General features: G+C 35.7%; 1 protein-coding gene across 1 annotated transcript in view; it reads left to right on the top strand.

The window, feature by feature from the left end:
* The window catches only part of Cbp80 (Nuclear cap-binding protein subunit 1), a 74232-nt gene that overhangs the window by 42298 nt on the left and 6825 nt on the right, over nucleotides 1–25109 (top strand). The gene's annotated exons all lie outside the window — the stretch shown is intronic.

Raw genomic sequence — 25109 nt, 5'->3', positions numbered from 1 at the left:
GCCAATTATCTTTCTCATGATTGATGAAAGTGCGACGTTCTGAGGTGATGAAATCGGGCGGTTTCCTAATGGAGACAATTTTGGGGAGATGGTCTGACCTGTAAACTGCAGTCGTTGTGCTTTGTTTCCTGAACCGCTGCGACCACGATATTCTTCTGACTTATAAAATACACAATTTCCTCCATATTACCTAGGAGTCCATTGCAATTAAATTGTAAAAATGGTAGATTTTCAAGGATTGGAACAGCAACGGCTGGTGTTGAGTGCTGCGTGTGTGGTTGCTATTTGGGGAACTGTGGGGGAGTCTCTTATTATGATGACGACTCACTCACTGGGGGCTGTGTTCATGCAGCATGCAGCAACATTGTCCCTGTCGTGTCCCCTAGCATTGAAGGGGTCCTGAACGACGCCTGAGATGCACCCACTTCAGGAATTTAATGCATCACACGGTAATTTGAGTGTGATGGGTGCGGATGTGACAAACTGAACACAATCATATTGGTCCTGGGGATGGATGGCCAACCCATTCAAGCACCTCTCTCACAAAAGTTCAACACTTTTTAAATTGTTGTCTAATGTTCTAAGGTCTAGGAAATGTCCGAGAATACAGAATTAAAACGTTAAAGATTTCGGGGGTTATCATGAACGGTAATTCCCCGTGAATTTTTTCACTTTCTCCCTTAAGTTGCAACGGCGGAAAGACAAAATTCACGGGGGAAATTTCATTCATGATAACCCCCTTCAAATATTTTCTTTAAGTGTACATTTAATATTTACAAATTGTTTTATTTCGAAGGAGAAGAAAAAAAATAATATTTGAATTTACATAAATTCTCATTGACATTGCATTAATGCTTTAAAATATGATTAAAGACTTCTCGGTTTCTTTGTTTCAAGAAAAGAAACAAACTTAAGAAGATGGGTTTACATTTTAAAGACTATATGAAGGCCTTCTTACCACTGCAGATTTTAATGTAATTTTAAATAATAATTTTCATAAGTATTAACCTTATTTGTTTAAACAACAACAGCACCTTGGCAAATTTTCTCATAAAACCTTCAGCTTAAAATGAACTAATAAAATTCGTCTGTTTTAATTTTGTTGGCATCAAGTATAGTTCGTCACTATAAGCGAGCTTGCGTAATTAATTGTACATTTCTGTCATCGTATTGAAGCATTTTTTCTTTGCGTGGAAACTTATAGCACTGTTTACATTCATCAATCCATCTACATATAATCATCCAAACATCAATTTGAAAATTTATCGCTCGGTTGCTACCTACCTCTCTTTCTCTCATTTGTTGTTGCAAACATGTGTAAGCATTTGCTACATTAATCGTAAATATAGACGTACTATTATATTTTCCATCAAAAGCATACACACCATGCGCCGTTGTATTCCTTCAATAAGATTACATGGTAGAATGCAGTCACATTGGGACGTATCGCAAACTAGCCCAGTAAAATTAAGTGAGACACCACCACATAATGTAGACATGTTACATTTTTCATTACCAAAATTGTTAACCAAATACCAACAATTGTTCAACTGATGACATTAGCTTCTGTTGTTACGGTGTCATACCAGTGTTATAATAAATTGTAAGCCATTTTAAACGTTAAGGCATGCGCGTAATCGTCACAAAACTACTTTCCGTATGGGGACAGTGCTGCAGTGGTAAGCACGTTCGCCTTGCACTCAGAAGGTCTACGTTCAATCGCCGAGGAAAACATCAGGGGTGGTAAAACCCCTCAGAGTAATGTTTGTATTTGTATCGTTGTTGCGTGTTTCCCTGCTCCGGATTCTTTTTGTCCGTGCCGGGACGGAGGAAAACCCAGGGACAATATATTTGTGTTCGGTTTATCACATCCGCATTTCCACCCATATTCAATCGGTGAGGTGCAATTGATATCGGGAGAGGGTGCAAGGGGTTGTTCTGATTTGTCCATGCGAGGAACTACGACAGGGACCATGTTGCAGCGTAAACACAGCCCCCAGTGAGTCGTCGTGTTGTTCCAATCACTGCAGATCTAGGGAATAGTGTACTTCATGAGTCGGAACACCCGTAATGACCGTCATGAAATGTATGGGGGTTGCAGCCGATATAGAGTGGGAATGCTAATTGGCCGACATTCAGAGAGTTCGCTAATCACCGCTTCAGAGATCTTCCCAACACTTCTGGGGTTCGGAAGAAAATGCTACTACGTCGCATTAGATCTCTTCCTGCTTAGGATGAACCACCACAATGATGTTGCGGTTGTCACCAGGAATGCTAATTCATCCAAAGCGTTGGGCCCTGGTGGAATCTCCACACTCTCCGGGAGTCGAGTATCTCACTAAAGTTATCAACCTGTCGAAAGACACCCACATCGTTCCCGAAGTCTGGAAAATGGGCGCTTAGTCGCGCTACTGAAGCCGGGCAAGGATGCCGCCAAAGGTGAATCATACGGACCGATTTCGCTTTTGTCGCCCGTAGAAAAAACTTTTGAGGCTTAAGTCCTGACCAGCGTTAGAAGTAGCTAACCAGTTGCCGATCATCAACATGGGTTTCGTATGCAGCACAGCACGACAACAGCGCTGCTCGCCATCTCCATACATATTAGTCGAGGACTCAAACAGAGCAAGCAGTGTGTTGGAACAGTGATGGTGGCGCTTGACTTATCAAAAGCCTTTGATACTGTCAAGCACTCCATGCTTTTTGAGGGTATCGAGCAGACAACCCTTCGACCAAGTTTGAAACATTGGATAAACAAGCCCCGTAGAGTGAAACAGGGAAACGGAACTGTTTAACCTTTAAATCTCCTGTATTCCGCCCCCTCCAAACTGCATTGATTCCTTCCCTGATGTTACTTGCAATGAACGCAAACAAACAAAACGATTCCCGTACCATTCACACAAAGTCACAAACTTTTCAGTTTCTCTGAATCGTTTCGCTCTGAAAACAAAACAAAAACACAAACTTTTCAATGCAAAAAAACGAAAACCGTACGATTACTGAAATGTACTTGGGCTATGGTTTGCCGAGTTGTTTTATTAACCACCGAAACAAAAAGAATTTTTGGCAAACATTTGCTGTGCGAAATGATCAATACCACACTCAGACACTCAGCCACACACACACACATTTGATTGCTTAACAACCCTATACCCTGCCAGCAATTGGAAGTGAGTTTCGCACTCCCTCGCCTAAGAGGTCACTCCGGAGACACGCCAAGGAAGAACGTTGGTGAATTACAAAAACAATTTCTATAGCCTTATTGTGATTACGTTTTATCGCGTATGCCGACACTTCTGAGTGACTTCCAAGGCGATTGTTTACATTTATTTAATGATTCAACACATTTGAACAAATATAGAACATTTTCTTTATGATGATTATATGAGACGGTAATGCAGTGGTAAGCACACTTTGCACTTTGAAGGTCCAGGTTCGCTTCCTAAGCCAGTCACCAAAACATGACATTTTTAAAATGACAAAATTAATGTAGGCGGAAATTGCAAAGAATAATTTCTCTAAAAGAGAAGAGAAATAAAAAATATAAATAAAAAAATTAATAAAAATAAAGAAATTAAAAAAATAAAAATGAAAAAATAAATAAAAATAAATAGAAAAAATTAAAAAATATTTTTTTGTTGGCGTTTTTTATTGTTGGACTGCAGAATTTTACATCTTTGTGTTTATTTCAGCTTGAGTCCATATTTTTTTAGGGCCATATAGCAAATTTCTCATTTTGTTTAATTTGCTGGATGGGCTTATTGACCTGTTTATCGATACAGAGTCGGCGGAAAAGGGAACTGATGAAGTTGTTTGGTGACAACTGAAACTATAGTATTGCCTACCCTCCGCCCGCAACTAATCAATTTCATATCCACTGTAAAACATTTTGTTGTTATTCAAATACTTGAATACAACAAAATATGGACTCAAGCTGAAATAAACACAAAGAAATATTTTTTTTTTTAATTTCTAGAACTAATCGCGGAAATGATCTTCTAGAAGTGTCGCTGGAGTGACTTCCAAGACGACACGCCGGCGTGGTTCATTTCTTCACAACGGAGGTCACTTCAGGGTGACTTCTGCGACTATCGCCGCGACTGTTTTCATCGCCCTGGGCGACACGCCTAAGTCACTTCCGTGATAGTTTTTGCTTGCAGGGTAAGCTAACTTCAACAGACTTGGATATTTTTCAACCACCAAACGAATCATTCATTGAATCGTTCATGTGTTTTGAACTTTTTCGTTTCCTATCTGTTGTTGTAGAATTGAGAACTAATCAATCGTCTTGTTCGCATTCACGAATGTAAACAAAACGAAACAAAACAGCGAGTTCGGTCAACGTGAGTTATGTTTCGTTTTGTATCGTTCCTATGGAAAGTACGAAACAAAATTATTGGAATTGTTTCATAAAGTATTTTTACGTACGCTGGTTATTTGTGAAAGGCAGAACTCCTATTAGACAGATCTTAACACATTTTTTCACGCGAGGAATATGCAAATATCCGCTACTAAATCTACGGCCACTCTGTTCACCGCATGAACAGCAGAGGTGAGAACAGAGTTGAATGCCATGGTCGATGGTAGCAGAATTCCGACCACAAACTACCCCAAAATTCTAGGGGTCACATTCAACAGTATGTTCATTAGGGATATAACTTTTTGCACTTTTTTGCAAATATCAAAAATACCACCACATAGCCGTGTAGAGCATGGAAAACTATTATGAAACACGGTGTCAATTTTTCTCCATCGCGAAAAAAGTTTCCGCACCAAATGCATTGAAGTTCTGTAATGCATTTTTTAATTTTATCTGTCATAACAACATATTTGCTTTTCATTAATTTTTTTATTTTTTTGTAATCTAATTTAAAATCATTATCAAAGCGTTCTGGACCAATTTGTTCTCAAATCGCGCCATTTCGGACCATATTAGGAGTTTTTGACACTATTGCAATTTTTGGTTTTTCTTTATAAACTCGTGAATTTTATGTTTATATTTTTGTAACCTATCGGACAAGAGAATATGGGCTCATTTGCAACAAAATCGCGAAAGTTACAGGCTGTTTTTGTGGACTTTGCCTGTGAGAATTGTATTTTTTTCTATAAATATTTATTCAAACAAAGCAAATTTAAAATTACAAGTAGAAAAAGCATCAAAAGGGTTTTAGTAATCAAAGTTGGTGCGGAGACTTTTTTCACCGAATCGATCTTAGAAAAGCTTTTTCATTATTAGGACAAAATTCCCCACATGGTACTGGTGTTGTATTTTTGTAGAAAACAAATACGATTCTCACAAGCAAAGTCAACAAAAACAGCCTGTAACTTTCGCGAATTCGTTGCAAATGACCCCATATTCTCTTGTCCGATAGGTTAAAAAATATAAACATAAAATTCACGAGTTTATAAAGAAAAACCAAAAATTGCAATAGTGTCAAAAAATCCTAATATGGTCCGAAATGGCGCGATTTGAGAACAAATTGGTCCAGAACGCTTTGATAATGATTTTAAATTGCGACAGGGTGCCTTCTCATGTCTTCAGTGGAACCTCTACATGAGGAGACAAAGGGTACAGTAACACAATGGCATACTTTCGTTGCAGTACTTGCTCGGGTGTTACCGTGACCGCCATCCTCCAATCCAATCGAAGGTCTTCCTCCGACGAATGAATCGTTTTCAATTCATTCTCGTGTGTCGTTCACGAAAAACATATCAGCCAAACTATTCGAGAATCATTCGAAAACGATATCGTTTTCGAAAGCAATGGTATGGTGGGACTTTATATATTCAGAAAACATACAGTGCTGCTCAAAACATTTGCAACTGGAATTACTGTTCATATTTTATATAATTTTGAGGTACTTTGTGGATTCGAAATGCAAATATTTTTGTAGATTGATTGTTTATTGTTTGTATTGTTTAAAGATTAAAAATTAATTTGCCAAAATTTCACTTATTTTACAAAAATATACAAAACAATGCTCGAACTCATTTTTGGTTCTGCTCAAAACATTAGCAACTGAGAAAAATTGATTCATAACCTGAAGAAATTATTTTTCTGTTGATAATATATTGTGAGTTAAACATTTTATTTATTATCTGGAGATATCGCAAAGGAAATCAGTTAACTAAATAAATTAATATATCCTTTGGGTCAACTTTTTTTTATCTTTCTATCTGGTGATTAAGTACATCAATTTTTTCAAGTCATATAACTTAAATATTGATTTAAATCGACGAGAAGTGCTCGGTTTCACTACTCCAAAAACCATACCACACATTTTTTGCAAAATTTCTATGAACAATTCCATTTTTCCTGGAAATTACTGTTTTGCCAAAATTTACCAATTTTGGTATATCGGCCTTTTTGTAGAAAATTTACTTCTGTTGAAACTGAGGTATGGGGTATTGTATCTCGCGAATTGTTGTAATATACCATAACTTTTGAACGCATTTAGGTAAAATAAACTGTTTTAGCACGATTCACCGATGGATTATAATTTGAGCGGAAGCTGTGGTCATATTAATGTAAAAAAATAGAAAAAAATCGTTGAAGGAAACGAGTTTTTTTAAGTCAATTTTCAATTAGTGGCTTTACAATACAATGTAGAGTATAATGTTCAAAGAAGAAGTTAAAGAATACACTTCAGAGATGAAGTTTCTAATGTATGATTTTTTAATATAACCACCGCATCAATCTCAAACGGATGCTGACATTTTGAAGACTGAAAAATTGGGTTTTTTGAATGTTTGCTCTAATCGGAACGCGCAACTGTACTCGTTTAAGAACTGATTATGAGATTGTAGTACTCGCGATTACGCATTTTTTGATGTATAACTCGGGCGTGTAGCCTTCAAAGGTTCACAACAATCTCAGCTTAAAGTGGAAATTTTTGTGGTTAATTTTTTTTAAAAAACCAGTTTTTTGGATTCAAAACTTACAAATGCCTTTCGATTTCAGTGGAAACCCGCGTGAATTTAGTTTTTTTTACGTTCTGAATCTAACAAGCCTTTGCGCGTCTAAATCCATCCACTAGATCGGCGGATATGATAACCCTCAAATTTCGAAAATATGCAAAAAATATTTTTGAAAATATCGCGTATTTAGACGCGTTTTAGATGTATTATTCCTACTTAGATAAATAGAGCGAAACGCATATTTAAAATGTGCGAAAACAGATATTGAAAAACGTTCGCGAATCCGGAGGTATAATAGATTTTTTCTAAAAACTGAGTGCGATGCTACATCCACGGTTCTTGATGGATCGCATTGAAATGACATAGGATGATGTATATTTTAATGGTGATCATTGAAATCGGATGCGCATAAAATGCAAATGTACTTCGTGGAAATTATGGGCATTTTACTGTTTTTTGCACCCTAACATGCAACTGATGCTACATCGTGGTCGTCAAATGGAATTTCACAAAGTGTATATCAAATAAGAGGGATTGATTCGCTGTTTTGGAAAATCGGATGCGCATCTTGTGATTTCCACTATTACGCGGTTTCTATGCGTTTCAAATGTTGTAATATTCAATAAAACATTATTTTAATGTTATGCCACAATTGGAATTCCTTGTGATTTAATATAGTGTTCTAAAAATATTCGCCAATAGGAAAACTATAAGTGATAAAGTTGTTGCAACGGAAAATCTTCATTATTGCGTGAAATTTGGACGAAAATGACGAAGAACTCAATCATTTTTTCTTCAACATTTCCTATAAAACCATAAAAAAATAAAATTAGAATAACATAATTTTTATTTTTTTTTTTTGTCACATTTTCATTGTATTTTTGCAAATAACACGAATACTATAGCTCCAAACTTCACGACTTAGGTTTCATTTTATTCCTCACAATGTCTGGATGCTGCTATAATTTTTTTATATATTTTTTTGTAAGTATAAGCGCTATTGTTTCAAAAATATATTTGTAAATACATGAAATTATATAACAAATTTAATTTTTCGCGAATCCATTGAAACTTTTTGAATTTTTTTTGCATATTCTCAAAGGGTGCGAATTCAGTTAACGACAATTGGATATAACAGCTTACTATATTAAGCCGCGATTTTTTTAGAATTTTTTCTAATTAGCATAATTAAAACGGTCATATCTTTTGCGCGCAACAATCAAAGTTGGTAACGAAAACAGATTTGGAATGACGATTTTTTTCTTAATCTATGTACCAAAAATCATAGATGTAGTATCAATTTTTTTTTTTTTGATTTTTTTGAAATGGAAAAGACGATTTTAGACATTTTTGCTGATATGTACCGGTATTCTTGGTATGTATCGGAGGGGTTTGTATAGATTTATCGGTGTCAAGTCTTATTTTAATATCTGTTGATGACCTCTGAGAGATCTGCTTAATAATTCGTATAATTAATTATTTGATCATCCCCTAAAGGAGATGGTGTTGCCCTTATACCTCCATCCCATCTCATGGCGATTTTAGTTCTTTTTACGCGGTATCCAGATGGCGATTTTAGTTTTTTACGCGGTATCCCGCTCTCTTTTAGATATTGTGCTGTTCCTATGTTTTTATTGTTCTTCGTTGGATCCACAATTTTCAAAAATTACCATTTTAGCAAAGCTTTGATATAAATTTCTGGTCATAATTTAAGTTTTTTTTTTTAAATTAGACATGTCTTGTTTTCGGCATACTTGTCTGCCATAAGTAAACATAGGTGGGTGAAGGCTTTTTGTCCCCTTCTTCTGATTAAAAAAAAACAATCTGGCACCAATCAATACAAAAAAAACTCGTCAAAAATGAACTAATAGATATTCGTACCACGGACTTGCAAATGTTTTGAGGAGGCTAAAACATGTGTTCCTCCGATATTTCATACATTTTCGCAACATATGTATGTATGTGTTCATAACTGAATAATCATTTTTAAATCTTGAAAATAGCGTCAATAAAGATTAAAATAACAAAAACAAATACATATATTTCAAAACTTAAAATGTCCCTAATTGTTACTGAGGATAATTTTGATTACAACAATGTTTCCTGACATTAGGCCCTGATAGCTCTACCAAAAAGTATGGCTCTCAAAATTGGATAAAGTTCCAAGATAAACTATGTCGGACAATTCCTTCAGATATAACAAGTACAACATATTTTACGCTTTAAATTCAGTTTAAGGCCACTTCTCGGATGGTGTTGAAATTATTAGCGAGTAGATTATGGAGGCCAATTATTCGCTGTTAGATTGGATATACGTAATCTATATATATTTTTGTTTCGTACTACAGTTCAGAATTATTGCAATTATAAAATGTAACAAAATAATTCATGCATATGTATTTCTGACAATAACATAAAGAAGTTGTCTGTCAGATTATTCCCAGTTTGTACAAGACAGCGGTGTTAAAATATATGATTTCCGTTGAAGTAATTACTATTTTACTAAACAAACCGACTTAAAAACTATTTTGAAATCAATTGATATTACCTCCTTATTTTACACAGATCTACAAGATGTCCGTGGTGTATACCTACTTATGCAAAATAAATTTCGGCCTTTTCGACTCCTTTCCGTAATTTATCGATATCTTGTAGAGCTGATACTGTCAATTGCATATTATTTAGAAAAGAAAACAATACGATCTTGTTTACAAGTTTAATAAAAAAAGATGCCTATTTAGACGGTCGGCTATAGCTTAAACTCATTTATTTAGTTCCAGACAAATAATAATGGTGTTGAGTTATTCAAATCAAAATACTTTCTTAACGAATTGTGGGTGAATGGAATGATGACAACAGCAGCACTGGGACGTCACTGTTTTTTTCTATGTGCACCATTTGTGTGTGTGTTATATGTTATGTGACAATGGAATACGCTGACATTAGGGTGTAGTGATTAATTTAAAATATAGATTTTTATTTTATTTGTAAGAAAATTGAGGTCGCGATTTTCTCTTATAAATTCATAGGTTGTCGTGAAATCATACTTTAAATTTTAGAGAGATCCATTATTCGTTTTCGTTATTTCAATTTGTTGACTATAAGGTTGCTTTCGACAATCGTATACGGTCGAAGGTGTTTCAAACAATTCCCACAAAGCTCAAGCGGCTTTCCAAGACAGTTAAATTAAGAAACAACCTCTCTGAAGAGATCAATACTAAATTAAGTTCCTTGATCTTGAAGTGTTCTATTTTGTATAAGCTTATAGGTGTGATTTAGAGATATTTTTGAACCTAAAGTAAAAGAATGATGTTTAGATATACCCCAACGTTGTTGTAGGTGGAATGTAGTGTTGTTTTTATTCAATTGTGGTGAACGTACATTGTCCTCTTGTGCGTTGTAATCGAAGAATGTGTAGTACAGTGGTAAAGAAGGGTCTCAATGAATTTGAAAATAATTTTGGAACATTATTATGTGGAATATTGAAGTACAAGAATTGAAAACATGAAGGTTGTATTACGGGTTTTGATGAAGCTTATTCGGTATAATTGAAAACTAATAAAAATTCCTAGACTAAATATGATCTTGGAAGTAAAGCAAAAGTCAAATCCAGCAGCAATGGTTCCTGGGATAATCATATTTATACCCTATACCATAATGTGGAAAAGGGTATTATAAGTTTGTTTTGGTAAAAATTCATGTAACACCGCGAAATATTCGTCGGAGACCCCCAATGTGGTATACCAATCTTCATATCTCGACGAGATAAAGCGATTTTGAGATGTGTGTCCGTCCGTCCGTCTGTCCATTATAAATTGTAAACACGCTCCAGGCCGCAATTATGGACCGATCGTCACGAAATTTTGTATGGAGGTCGGGTTCAGATCAGAATAGATCCCTATTCTTATTGGTGATGATAGTGAAATATTTAGTTGGTGAAATGGACCAAAAACATAATATTTATCCAATTTTCTAGCGGCTCTGTAGGTCTCAATAATAGTCCGATCAACGCGTAATTTTAAATAAGGTAAGAGTATATCCCAAAGGAGAAGCTTGCAATTTGAGATGGCGATCGGATAATATTTAGAGGGTTAAATGGACCAAAATTTTTGTGTGAAATTTGTGCAAATTTTTAATATACAGCTTATATCTTAATTCCTGGAAGTGACATTCTGGTCAAGTGAGATATACTTGAAAGTGGAACGCTTGACCTTTCAATTGATGCCAATTATGCTGGTGTGCATGATCAGATAACAGAGTTACAGCCTAATATATTCCGTTATTTGTTTGTAGTGTAATAATAACCTCGCTAGAAGTCGCAATTATACATCAATAGTCACGAAATTTTGCACCGGGTAAGAGTATAGGTCGAAAAAGATGCCTACAATTTTGAATGATGATCTGATATTCTTTAGCGGGTGAAATGGACCATTACTTTTGTATGAAAAATATAAAAAATTTATTTTTGGTCGATATTTTAATTCTTTGAGGACATATATATTTCGCAAAGTAGCCTAAATATGAAAAAAACTACTGACCTTTCCTCTGATGTAAATTGCAGATAAAGGGCCTACTGCCTAATATATAATGGGTTCTGTGTAGAGAACCACAATTTTATCCCATGCTACATATTGCCTCTCCAAAAGTTTATGTAACACCACGAAATATTCGTCCTAGACCCCTTATTTGGTATGCCAAAATTCATATCTCGACGAGACAAAGCGATTTAGCGATGTGTGTCCGTCCATTAATATTGTAAACAAGCTTAAGGACGCAATTATGGAACGATTGTAACGAATTTTTTAAGGAGGTTGGGTTCGGGCCAGAATAGAAATGATTAGTTTTTGCTGATGATCGTGAAATGTTCAGGGAATGAAATGGACCAAAAACAAAATTTTAACCAATTTTGTAGCGGCTCTGTAGGTCAAAATAATAAACCGCGAAATTTTAAACAAAGTTTGAGTTTATGATGAAAAAACGGGTTAAATGGACTGAAACTTTTGTGTGTAATTGGTAAAAATTTCAATAACGTAGCGGTTAAACAACGGAGGTAGTAGTATTACATAAGTGGGTTTCATTACATTTTAGTTTGTGTGAACTAAATTTTCCTTTCCTGCTACAAAAATGTCTTTGTCATGCTAGATAACTTTTTGGTTTTGGTCATAAGTATTATACATTACATCTCTGATATTTGAAAATTAAATTTTCACAATCATTGAAAAGAAGTTCCGTGGAGAGCGATTGTCCAAGGATAGTGGTATAGGGTATCCCATGGTCGGCTCCGTCCGACTATAGACTTTTCTTACTTGTTTTATGTTGTTGTAACAGTATATTTATTATATGTTTGTAAGTTCGTTCTTCTGGTTAATCTGCCTTAATGGACCCAGACATTTCCAGTAATACAAATGTGGCTGCTTCGATGGGTTGTAGTCACAAAGCTGATATGCTTGGGTGGGGAGTCCTATCCATCATTTGGTGATTAGGATGGCGCTCACGGCAACACCCGAGCAAGTACTGCAACGAAAGCATGCCATTGTGTCTCCTCATATAGATGGTCCACTATAGACATGAGGGTAGTTTGCGCCCTAAATTCTGCTACCATCTACTATGACATTCAACTCTGCCTTTAATGTTGTGAACAGAGTGGGCGTAGACTTAACTGAGTATATTTGCATATACCTCGAGTGGAAAAAGGAGTTCTGATATTCACAAATGCCATCAGGGAAGCTACCTGACGCCAACCACGTGCAATCATACGCATACGTTGAGATCTCAATTCCGTCCGGAGGGTATTGAAAATCAGAAATGCAGAGGTTAAACAGTTCCGGAGATATCACCCCACCTTGGGGAACTCCCTGTTTCACTCTACGGGGTTTGGACTTATTGTTTCTGAATACGACTGATGTGTAAACATATAAATGATTATTATTATTATGATTCAAACTTTTTCGGAGGGTAGTCTGCTCGATGTCCTCAAACAGCGTGGATTGCTTGACAGTATCAAAGGCAAAGATAAGTCAAGTGTCACCATCACTTTTCTATCACACGGCTTGCACTGGTTGAGTCTTCGGCTAATATGTGTGGAGATGGCGTGCAGCGCTGTTGTCGTGCGGTGCTGCTTACGGAACCCATGCTGATGATAAGCAACTGGATAGCTAATTCTAACGCAGGGGAAGACTAAAGCCTCAAGCCTCTTGTCCGATAGGTTAAAAAATATAAACATAAAATTCACGAGTTTATAAAGAAAAACCAAAAATTGCAATAGTGTCAAAAAATCCTAATATGGTCCGAAATGGCGCGATTTGAGAACAAATTGGTCTAGAACGCTTTGATAATGATTTTAAATTGCGACAGGGTGCCTTCTCATGTCTTCAGTGGAACCTCTACATGAGGAGACAAAGGGTACAGTAACACAATGGCATACTTTCGTTGCAGTACTTGCTCGGGTGTTACCGTGACCGCCATCCTCCAATCCAATCGAAGGTCTTCCTCCGACGAATGAATCGTTTTCAATTCATTCTCGTGTGTCGTTCACGAAAAACATATCAGCCAAACTATTCGAGAATCATTCGAAAACGATATCGTTTTCGAAAGCAATGGTATGGTGGGACTTTATATATTCAGAAAACATACAGTGCTGCTCAAAACATTTGCAACTGGAATTACTGTTCATATTTTATATAATTTTGAGGTACTTTGTGGATTCGAAATGCAAATATTTTTGTAGATTGATTGTTTATTGTTTGTATTGTTTAAAGATTAAAAATTAATTTGCCAAAATTTCACTTATTTTACAAAAATATACAAAACAATGCTCGAACTCATTTTTGGTTCTGCTCAAAACATTAGCAACTGAGAAAAATTGATTCATAACCTGAAGAAATTATTTTTCTGTTGATAATATATTGTGAGTTAAACATTTTATTTATTATCTGGAGATATCGCAAAGGAAATCAGTTAACTAAATAAATTAATATATCCTTTGGGTCAACTTTTTTTTATCTTTCTATCTGGTGATTAAGTACATCAATTTTTTCAAGTCATATAACTTAAATATTGATTTAAATCGACGAGAAGTGCTCGGTTTCACTACTCCAAAAACCATACCACACATTTTTTGCAAAATTTCTATGAACAATTCCATTTTTCCTGGAAATTACTGTTTTGCCAAAATTTACCAATTTTGGTATATCGGCCTTTTTGTAGAAAATTTACTTCTGTTGAAACTGAGGTATGGGGTATTGTATCTCGCGAATTGTTGTAATATACCATAACTTTTGAACGCATTTAGGTAAAATAAACTGTTTTAGCACGATTCACCGATGGATTATAATTTGAGCGGAAGCTGTGGTCATATTAATGTAAAAAAATAGAAAAAAATCGTTGAAGGAAACGAGTTTTTTTAAGTCAATTTTCAATTAGTGGCTTTACAATACAATGTAGAGTATAATGTTCAAAGAAGAAGTTAAAGAATACACTTCAGAGATGAAGTTTCTAATGTATGATTTTTTAATATAACCACCGCATCAATCTCAAACGGATGCTGACATTTTGAAGACTGAAAAATTGGGTTTTTTGAATGTTTGCTCTAATCGGAACGCGCAACTGTACTCGTTTAAGAACTGATTATGAGATTGTAGTACTCGCGATTACGCATTTTTTGATGTATAACTCGGGCGTGTAGCCTTCAAAGGTTCACAACAATCTCAGCTTAAAGTGGAAATTTTTGTGGTTAATTTTTTTTAAAAAACCAGTTTTTTGGATTCAAAACTTACAAATGCCTTTCGATTTCAGTGGAAACCCGCGTGAATTTAGTTTTTTTTACGTTCTGAATCTAACAAGCCTTTGCGCGTCTAAATCCATCCACTAGATCGGCGGATATGATAACCCTCAAATTTCGAAAATATGCAAAAAATATTTTTGAAAATATCGCGTATTTAGACGCGTTTTAGATGTATTATTCCTACTTAGATAAATAGAGCGAAACGCATATTTAAAATGTGCGAAAACAGATATTGAAAAACGTTCGCGAATCCGGAGGTATAATAGATTTTTTCTAAAAACTGAGTGCGATGCTACATCCACGGTTCTTGATGGATCGCATTGAAATGACATAGGATGATGTATATTTTAATGGTGATCATTGAAATCGGATGCGCATAAAATGCAAATGTACTTCGTGGAAATTATGGGCATTTTACTGTTTTTTGCACCCTAACATGCAACTGATGCTACATCGTGGTCGTCAAATGGAATTTCACAAAGTGTATATCAAATAAGAGGGATTGATTCGCTGTTTTGGAAAATCGGATGCGCATCTTGTGATTTCCACTATTACGCGGTTTCTATGCGTTTCAAATGTTGTAATATTCAATAAAACATTATTTTAATGTTATGCCACAATTGGAATTCCTTGTGATTTAATATAGTGTTCTAAAAATATTCGCCAATAGGAAAACTATAAGTGATAAAGTTGTTGCAACGGAAAATCTTCATTATTGCGTGAAATTTGGACGAAAATGACGAAGAACTCAATCATTTTTTCTTCAACATTTCCTATAAAACCATAAAAAAATAAAATTAGAATAACATAATTTTTATTTTTTTTTTTTGTCACATTTTCATTGTATTTTTGCAAATAACACGAATACTATAGCTCCAAACTTCACGACTTAGGTTTCATTTTATTCCTCACAATGTCTGGATGCTGCTATAATTTTTTTATATATTTTTTTGTAAGTATAAGCGCTATTGTTTCAAAAATATATTTGTAAATACATGAAATTATATAACAAATTTAATTTTTCGCGAATCCATTGAAACTTTTTGAATTTTTTTTGCATATTCTCAAAGGGTGCGAATTCAGTTAACGACAATTGGATATAACAGCTTACTATATTAAGCCGCGATTTTTTTAGAATTTTTTCTAATTAGCATAATTAAAACGGTCATATCTTTTGCGCGCAACAATCAAAGTTGGTAACGAAAACAGATTTGGAATGACGATTTTTTTCTTAATCTATGTACCAAAAATCATAGATGTAGTATCAATTTTTTTTTTTTTTTGATTTTTTTGAAATGGAAAAGACGATTTTAGACATTTTTGCTGATATGTACCGGTATTCTTGGTATGTATCGGAGGGGTTTGTATAGATTTATCGGTGTCAAGTCTTATTTTAATATCTGTTGATGACCTCTGAGAGATCTGCTTAATAATTCGTATAATTAATTATTTGATCATCCCCTAAAGGAGATGGTGTTGCCCTTATACCTCCATCCCATCTCATGGCGATTTTAGTTCTTTTTACGCGGTATCCAGATGGCGATTTTAGTTTTTTACGCGGTATCCCGCTCTCTTTTAGATATTGTGCTGTTCCTATGTTTTTATTGTTCTTCGTTGGATCCACAATTTTCAAAAATTACCATTTTAGCAAAGCTTTGATATAAATTTCTGGTCATAATTTAAGTTTTTTTTTTTAAATTAGACATGTCTTGTTTTCGGCATACTTGTCTGCCATAAGTAAACATAGGTGGGTGAAGGCTTTTTGTCCCCTTCTTCTGATTAAAAAAAAACAATCTGGCACCAATCAATACAAAAAAAACTCGTCAAAAATGAACTAATAGATATTCGTACCACGGACTTGCAAATGTTTTGAGGAGGCTAAAACATGTGTTCCTCCGATATTTCATACATTTTCGCAACATATGTATGTATGTGTTCATAACTGAATAATCATTTTTAAATCTTGAAAATAGCGTCAATAAAGATTAAAATAACAAAAACAAATACATATATTTCAAAACTTAAAATGTCCCTAATTGTTACTGAGGATAATTTTGATTACAACAATGTTTCCTGACATTAGGCCCTGATAGCTCTACCAAAAAGTATGGCTCTCAAAATTGGATAAAGTTCCAAGATAAACTATGTCGGACAATTCCTTCAGATATAGCATTTCCAAATTAAATGAAACCTTTTCCAAATTGAATGAAACTTTTTCCAAATTGAATGAAACCTTTTCCAAATTAAATGAAACCTTTTCCAAATTAAATGAAACCTTTTCCAAATCAAATGAAACCTTTTCCAACTCAAATGAAACCTTTTCCAAATCAAATGAAACCTTTTCCAAATTGAATGAAACCTTTATTTTTATTGAAAGAAAAAAGTCAGAATATTGGTTTTCAGCGATTTTTTACTTAAATTCCAATATTAAGTGATGATGTAAAAGTGTAACCCCCTGCATGTTTTGCTTCCTTGAACTTAAATATTTCATAATTTTTGGGCATCAATTAAGGTTATAGCGAAATAATCCTAAAGAGAGAATTTAGGTTTATAAAATTCCTAATAACACTGTGACACAAAATGGAGGTGAAAATCTGGGGCAGAGATAATTCCTTTTGGGGATGAAAGCCCTTGGTGAATATATTAAGAATCCCGAAGGACAGATCCGCCGTGAGTAGAAGTTCCGAGTTATGGCCTGATAAAATTTCTGCTGAAGACCACGTAAGACATCTGAAATTAACGTTATATCTTTGTTTACTGTCGTTTTAGCTTATTTATGAAATTACTTGTCTTTACTCAAATCGAATGAGGATTATTTTCGTAGAACATTTCGGCATTCTAACTCGCTTCCTTCAATGTCCTTTTCGTCCCTTATTTTAAGAACCGCTATAAAAGTACCACATGACGACCTTTTTAAGCTTCGAAAAGTTCTTCAAAAATTTGGCTCAGAAAATTTTAGGTACGACCATCATTGACAACTAATCGATCTTGTCGCGTCTTCACCAAAAACTTAATCAGGCCATAACTCGGAAGTTCGACTCACGGCGGATCTGTCCTTCGGGATTCTTAATATACTCACCAAGGGCTTTCATCCCCAAAAAGGAATTATCTCTGCCCCAAAATTTCGGTTCACAGTGTAATAACAGGTTTGCTGCTTGGGGAATTCTCAGTGGACATGGTCCTTACGAGTACATAACTGGAGCAGTCGTTGATTGAGCTGTTCGATAGCAGTTGATTCAGCTGTTCTATACGATGCTCAAGCACGTCAACGGTATTACGATCTATTTTTGAAAGTTATTATACCCTCCACCATAGGATGGGGGTATATTAAGTTTGTCACTACGTTTGTAACTACTCGAAATAATAATTGTAGACCCCACAAACTATATATATTCTTGATCAGCGTGCAATTCTACATCGATATAGCCATGTCCGTCCGTCTGTCTGTCCGTCTGTGGAAATCACTCTAGCGTCCGAACGGATTGACGTAGGTGGATGAATTTTTGGGAAAATCTATTATTTGTACGTAGGACTTTTGGTATTGAAAGTGGGCTATGTAGGTCCACACTTTCGTATAGCCCCCATACAAAATGACGCGTGACGCGTCGTCGTTTTATGGAATTTTTAAGACATTTGCCCAATTTTACCACCGAATTGGTTGTAATTTGGTATTTTGTGTCTCCAGAGGCCAAAAAACATTCCTACCAAAGTTGGTTTATATAGGTCCACGTTTTGGTATAGGCCCCATATAAAGTACGCGTCATTTTAATATATTTTGAATGTATTAGTCCCATTTGACAACAGAATCGGTTGCAACTTTGTATTTTGTGTTTCCAGAGGCTAAGAAACATTTCGACCATAAAATGTTTATATAGGTCCACGTTTTGATATAGCCCCCATAGGACGATATCTCCCGATTTTCGGTATTTTGAAGGTTTTTGGCCTCATTATCACACCGAGATGGCTGAAATTTGGTATTTAGTCTTCGTTGGGGATATAAAACTTCCCCGCCCAGATATTTGTAGGTATATTTCCGCGCCATCATATAGTCCCCATAGAACGGTAACTTCCGATTTTCGGTATTTTGAATGTTGTGGCCACATTAATCCACCGAAATGGCTGAAATTTGTGGTGGAGGGTATAAAAAGTTCGGCCCGACCGAACTTAACGCTTTTCCCACTTGTTTTAGCATAATTTTTATGCAAAAACTTAATAAGTAAACGAATACACATAATGGTAGAATTAAGCCGGTGTAATTTGAAATTTTGAATGCCATACTCAGCAATGTTGAACACAATAGTAAAGGTATTTTCAAAAATAGAATTGTGTACCAGAGTGGTACTACGCGATCAGACAGTAGATCGTAATATTGTTGATGTGATTGAGCATAGTAACCAATAGCTCAATAAACAGGACTGCTCCAATTATGTAATGAGTATGTCCATTGAAAATTTCACAAGCAGCAAATAGCGAACCACTTCATTAGGTAATACAATTAGCCCCTGTTATTATTAGCAATTTTTTAACCCTAAATTCTGTCTTTAGCATTATTTCGCTATAACTTAAATTGATGTCCAAAAATTATAAAATGTTTAAGTTCAAGGAAGCAAAATATGCAGCGAGTTACACTTTTATGTCATTACTTAAGATTAGAATTTAAGTAAAAAATTGTTGAAAACCGACATAATTTTTTATTTCTTTCTTTTTTCAAAATATTCTGGCTTTTTTCTTTCAATAAAAATAAAGGGTTCATTCAATTTGGAAAAGGTTTCATTTGATTTGGAAAAGGTTTCATTTGATTTGGAAAAGGTTTCATTTAATTTGGAAAAGGTTTCATTTAATTTGGAAAAAGTTTCATTTAATTTGGAAAAAGTTTCATTCAATTTGGAAAAGGTTTCATTTAATTTGGAAATGCTATATAACAAGTACAACATATTTTACGCTTTAAATTCAGTTTAAGGCCACTTCTCGGATGGTGTTGAAATTATTAGCGAGTAGATTATGGAGGCCAATTATTCGCTGTTAGATTGGATATACGTAATCTATATATATTTTTGTTTCGTACTACAGTTCAGAATTATTGCAATTATAAAATGTAACAAAATAATTCATGCATATGTATTTCTGACAATAACATAAAGAAGTTGTCTGTCAGATTATTCCCAGTTTGTACAAGACAGCGGTGTTAAAATATATGATTTCCGTTGAAGTAATTACTATTTTACTAAACAAACCGACTTAAAAACTATTTTGAAATCAATTGATATTACCTCCTTATTTTACACAGATCTACAAGATGTCCGTGGTGTATACCTACTTATGCAAAATAAATTTCGGCCTTTTCGACTCCTTTCCGTAATTTATCGATATCTTGTAGAGCTGATACTGTCAATTGCATATTATTTAGAAAAGAAAACAATACGATCTTGTTTACAAGTTTAATAAAAAAAGATGCCTATTTAGACGGTCGGCTATAGCTTAAACTCATTTATTTAGTTCCAGACAAATAATAATGGTGTTGAGTTATTCAAATCAAAATACTTTCTTAACGAATTGTGGGTGAATGGAATGATGACAACAGCAGCACTGGGACGTCACTGTTTTTTTCTATGTGCACCATTTGTGTGTGTGTTATATGTTATGTGACAATGGAATACGCTGACATTAGGGTGTAGTGATTAATTTAAAATATAGATTTTTATTTTATTTGTAAGAAAATTGAGGTCGCGATTTTCTCTTATAAATTCATAGGTTGTCGTGAAATCATACTTTAAATTTTAGAGAGATCCATTATTCGTTTTCGTTATTTCAATTTGTTGACTATAAGGTTGCTTTCGACAATCGTATACGGTCGAAGGTGTTTCAAACAATTCCCACAAAGCTCAAGCGGCTTTCCAAGACAGTTAAATTAAGAAACAACCTCTCTGAAGAGATCAATACTAAATTAAGTTCCTTGATCTTGAAGTGTTCTATTTTGTATAAGCTTATAGGTGTGATTTAGAGATATTTTTGAACCTAAAGTAAAAGAATGATGTTTAGATATACCCCAACGTTGTTGTAGGTGGAATGTAGTGTTGTTTTTATTCAATTGTGGTGAACGTACATTGTCCTCTTGTGCGTTGTAATCGAAGAATGTGTAGTACAGTGGTAAAGAAGGGTCTCAATGAATTTGAAAATAATTTTGGAACATTATTATGTGGAATATTGAAGTACAAGAATTGAAAACATGAAGGTTGTATTACGGGTTTTGATGAAGCTTATTCGGTATAATTGAAAACTAATAAAAATTCCTAGACTAAATATGATCTTGGAAGTAAAGCAAAAGTCAAATCCAGCAGCAATGGTTCCTGGGATAATCATATTTATACCCTATACCATAATGTGGAAAAGGGTATTATAAGTTTGTTTTGGTAAAAATTCATGTAACACCGCGAAATATTCGTCGGAGACCCCCAATGTGGTATACCAATCTTCATATCTCGACGAGATAAAGCGATTTTGAGATGTGTGTCCGTCCGTCCGTCTGTCCATTATAAATTGTAAACACGCTCCAGGCCGCAATTATGGACCGATCGTCACGAAATTTTGTATGGAGGTCGGGTTCAGATCAGAATAGATCCCTATTCTTATTGGTGATGATAGTGAAATATTTAGTTGGTGAAATGGACCAAAAACATAATATTTATCCAATTTTCTAGCGGCTCTGTAGGTCTCAATAATAGTCCGATCAACGCGTAATTTTAAATAAGGTAAGAGTATATCCCAAAGGAGAAGCTTGCAATTTGAGATGGCGATCGGATAATATTTAGAGGGTTAAATGGACCAAAATTTTTGTGTGAAATTTGTGCAAATTTTTAATATACAGCTTATATCTTAATTCCTGGAAGTGACATTCTGGTCAAGTGAGATATACTTGAAAGTGGAACGCTTGACCTTTCAATTGATGCCAATTATGCTGGTGTGCATGATCAGATAACAGAGTTACAGCCTAATATATTCCGTTATTTGTTTGTAGTGTAATAATAACCTCGCTAGAAGTCGCAATTATACATCAATAGTCACGAAATTTTGCACCGGGTAAGAGTATAGGTCGAAAAAGATGCCTACAATTTTGAATGATGATCTGATATTCTTTAGCGGGTGAAATGGACCATTACTTTTGTATGAAAAATATAAAAAATTTATTTTTGGTCGATATTTTAATTCTTTGAGGACATATATATTTCGCAAAGTAGCCTAAATATGAAAAAAACTACTGACCTTTCCTCTGATGTAAATTGCAGATAAAGGGCCTACTGCCTAATATATAATGGGTTCTGTGTAGAGAACCACAATTTTATCCCATGCTACATATTGCCTCTCCAAAAGTTTATGTAACACCACGAAATATTCGTCCTAGACCCCTTATTTGGTATGCCAAAATTCATATCTCGACGAGACAAAGCGATTTAGCGATGTGTGTCCGTCCATTAATATTGTAAACAAGCTTAAGGACGCAATTATGGAACGATTGTAACGAATTTTTTAAGGAGGTTGGGTTCGGGCCAGAATAGAAATGATTAGTTTTTGCTGATGATCGTGAAATGTTCAGGGAATGAAATGGACCAAAAACAAAATTTTAACCAATTTTGTAGCGGCTCTGTAGGTCAAAATAATAAACCGCGAAATTTTAAACAAAGTTTGAGTTTATGATGAAAAAACGGGTTAAATGGACTGAAACTTTTGTGTGTAATTGGTAAAAATTTCAATAACGTAGCGGTTAAACAACGGAGGTAGTAGTATTACATAAGTGGGTTTCATTACATTTTAGTTTGTGTGAACTAAATTTTCCTTTCCTGCTACAAAAATGTCTTTGTCATGCTAGATAACTTTTTGGTTTTGGTCATAAGTATTATACATTACATCTCTGATATTTGAAAATTAAATTTTCACAATCATTGAAAAGAAGTTCCGTGGAGAGCGATTGTCCAAGGATAGTGGTATAGGGTATCCCATGGTCGGCTCCGTCCGACTATAGACTTTTCTTACTTGTTTTATGTTGTTGTAACAGTATATTTATTATATGTTTGTAAGTTCGTTCTTCTGGTTAATCTGCCTTAATGGACCCAGACATTTCCAGTAATACAAATGTGGCTGCTTCGATGGGTTGTAGTCACAAAGCTGATATGCTTGGGTGGGGAGTCCTATCCATCATTTGGTGATTAGGATGGCGCTCACGGCAACACCCGAGCAAGTACTGCAACGAAAGCATGCCATTGTGTCTCCTCATATAGATGGTCCACTATAGACATGAGGGTAGTTTGCGCCCTAAATTCTGCTACCATCTACTATGACATTCAACTCTGCCTTTAATGTTGTGAACAGAGTGGGCGTAGACTTAACCGAGTATATTTGCATATACCTCGAGTGGAAAAAGGAGTTCTGATATTCACAAATGCCATCAGGGAAGCTACCTGACGCCAACCACGTGCAATCATACGCATACGTTGAGATCTCAATTCCGTCCGGAGGGTATTGAAAATCAGAAATGCAGAGGTTAAACAGTTCCGGAGATATCACCCCACCTTGGGGAACTCCCTGTTTCACTCTACGGGGTTTGGACTTATTGTTTCTGAATACGACTGATGTGTAAACATATAAATGATTATTATTATTATGATTCAAACTTTTTCGGAGGGTAGTCTGCTCGATGTCCTCAAACAGCGTGGATTGCTTGACAGTATCAAAGGCAAAGATAAGTCAAGTGTCACCATCACTTTTCTATCACACGGCTTGCACTGGTTGAGTCTTCGGCTAATATGTGTGGAGATGGCGTGCAGCGCTGTTGTCGTGCGGTGCTGCTTACGGAACCCATGCTGATGATAAGCAACTGGATAGCTAATTCTAACGCAGGGGAAGACTAAAGCCTCAAGGATCTTTGCTACGGGCGATAAATGCGAAATCGGTCTGTACGATTCACCTTTTCTGGCATCGTTGACTGGCTTCAGTAGCGGGATAACCCTGTCCATTTTCCAGACTTCGGCAACGATGTGCGTGGCTAGCAACAGGTTGAAAGCTTCAGTGAGATACTCGAATCCCTGCATACCCAGAAGTTTTAACATTACCATGTAGATTCCATCAGGGCCCAATGCTTTGGATGACCTAGCGCTCCTGATGACAATCGCAACAGCATCCATTGTAAATTGCGGTGGTTCATCTTCGGCAGGAAGATATCTAATGTCGAATGAAATAACTTGCACACCTCTCTGGATATGTCAGCGTAACGTCAGCTCCCCGACTGACTCTGGGGTCACTGGGGTTGCCACGACGAAGCTCATCACACTTATTTGCTAATCTCGTCGCCTCTACCGGGAAGTATGGTCTCATTTCATTTATTCGACCAGAAGGTATATGACAAGCGGTTTCAGCAGTGATGATGTCTCGGAACGTTTTTCTGCTACCCGAACATCACAAGGGTTGGACAGATCTCTGAAGTGGTGATTAGTGAACTCTCTGAAACTCGGCCAATTAGCCTCCCATGATTGGTGAAAGTTCGGGGTTCAGAGGTGATGAAATTGGGAGGTCTGCTGCTGGAGACAATTATGGTGAGATGATCTGATCCAAGAGAAACGAAGGGTTGCCAGGTGACGTCACTGGTCAGACCAGGTGACACAATGATTATGTCTACCGAACCGTGACAATCACTATACCCCTCTGGCCGTTTCCTAGGATCTCAAAGTCCAGCCAAGACCAATTAGTTATGACCTTCCAAGAGCGGTCTATTGTTGGTCTTATAATCTGGTGTACAGCTATTTATCGGCAGGATGTATACGTTCAGCAACTCTACCTCGGCAGTTCCCCCATACATTCCATGTAGGGTCATTAGAGCCAGGCTCAAGCGAGATAGGTCTGTATTGAACAGACTGGTGCAATAGGAAAGCTAGTCCCCCACCTCCACTTCTGGTGCGATTTTTCCTCAGTACGTTCTACCATCACAACGCTGTAATCTGCAGCTGTTGTTGGTTTCCTGTACCGCCGAGACCATAATATTCTTTCCGACTCATAAAATCTACTATTTCCTCGATCTTACCTCGGAATCCATTGCAATTAAATTGCAAAAATGGTGCATTTTCAGGGACGACTGCTCCGTTTGTCACACATAAAAATTGGTCCTGGATTTTCCTCCGTCCCGGCACGGACCAAAAAAATCGGGAGCAGGCATTCCGGAAGGAATACAAACATGTGTACTCTGAGGCTCTAACACTCTCTCTCTCTCTATTGATCATGAAGAACCTTCATAATAAAAAGGTTATGCAACGAAATCATACTATTATACTGACATATTAGAAGAATCTTCGACCCTTTGTACTTTTCAGTACGTCGATACAAATACTCTTTTCCACATATGACTAAAGCTGGTGTATATTGTTGA

This window comes from Musca autumnalis, unplaced genomic scaffold (genome assembly GCF_047663935.1).
Source record: "Musca autumnalis isolate F117 unplaced genomic scaffold, ASM4766393v1 scaffold_3, whole genome shotgun sequence".
In the NCBI taxonomy this organism is placed as follows: Eukaryota; Metazoa; Arthropoda; class Insecta; order Diptera; family Muscidae; genus Musca; species Musca autumnalis.
Note: the sequence above shows the minus strand (reverse complement) of the source record. Positions and strands in the feature narration are given on the sequence as shown.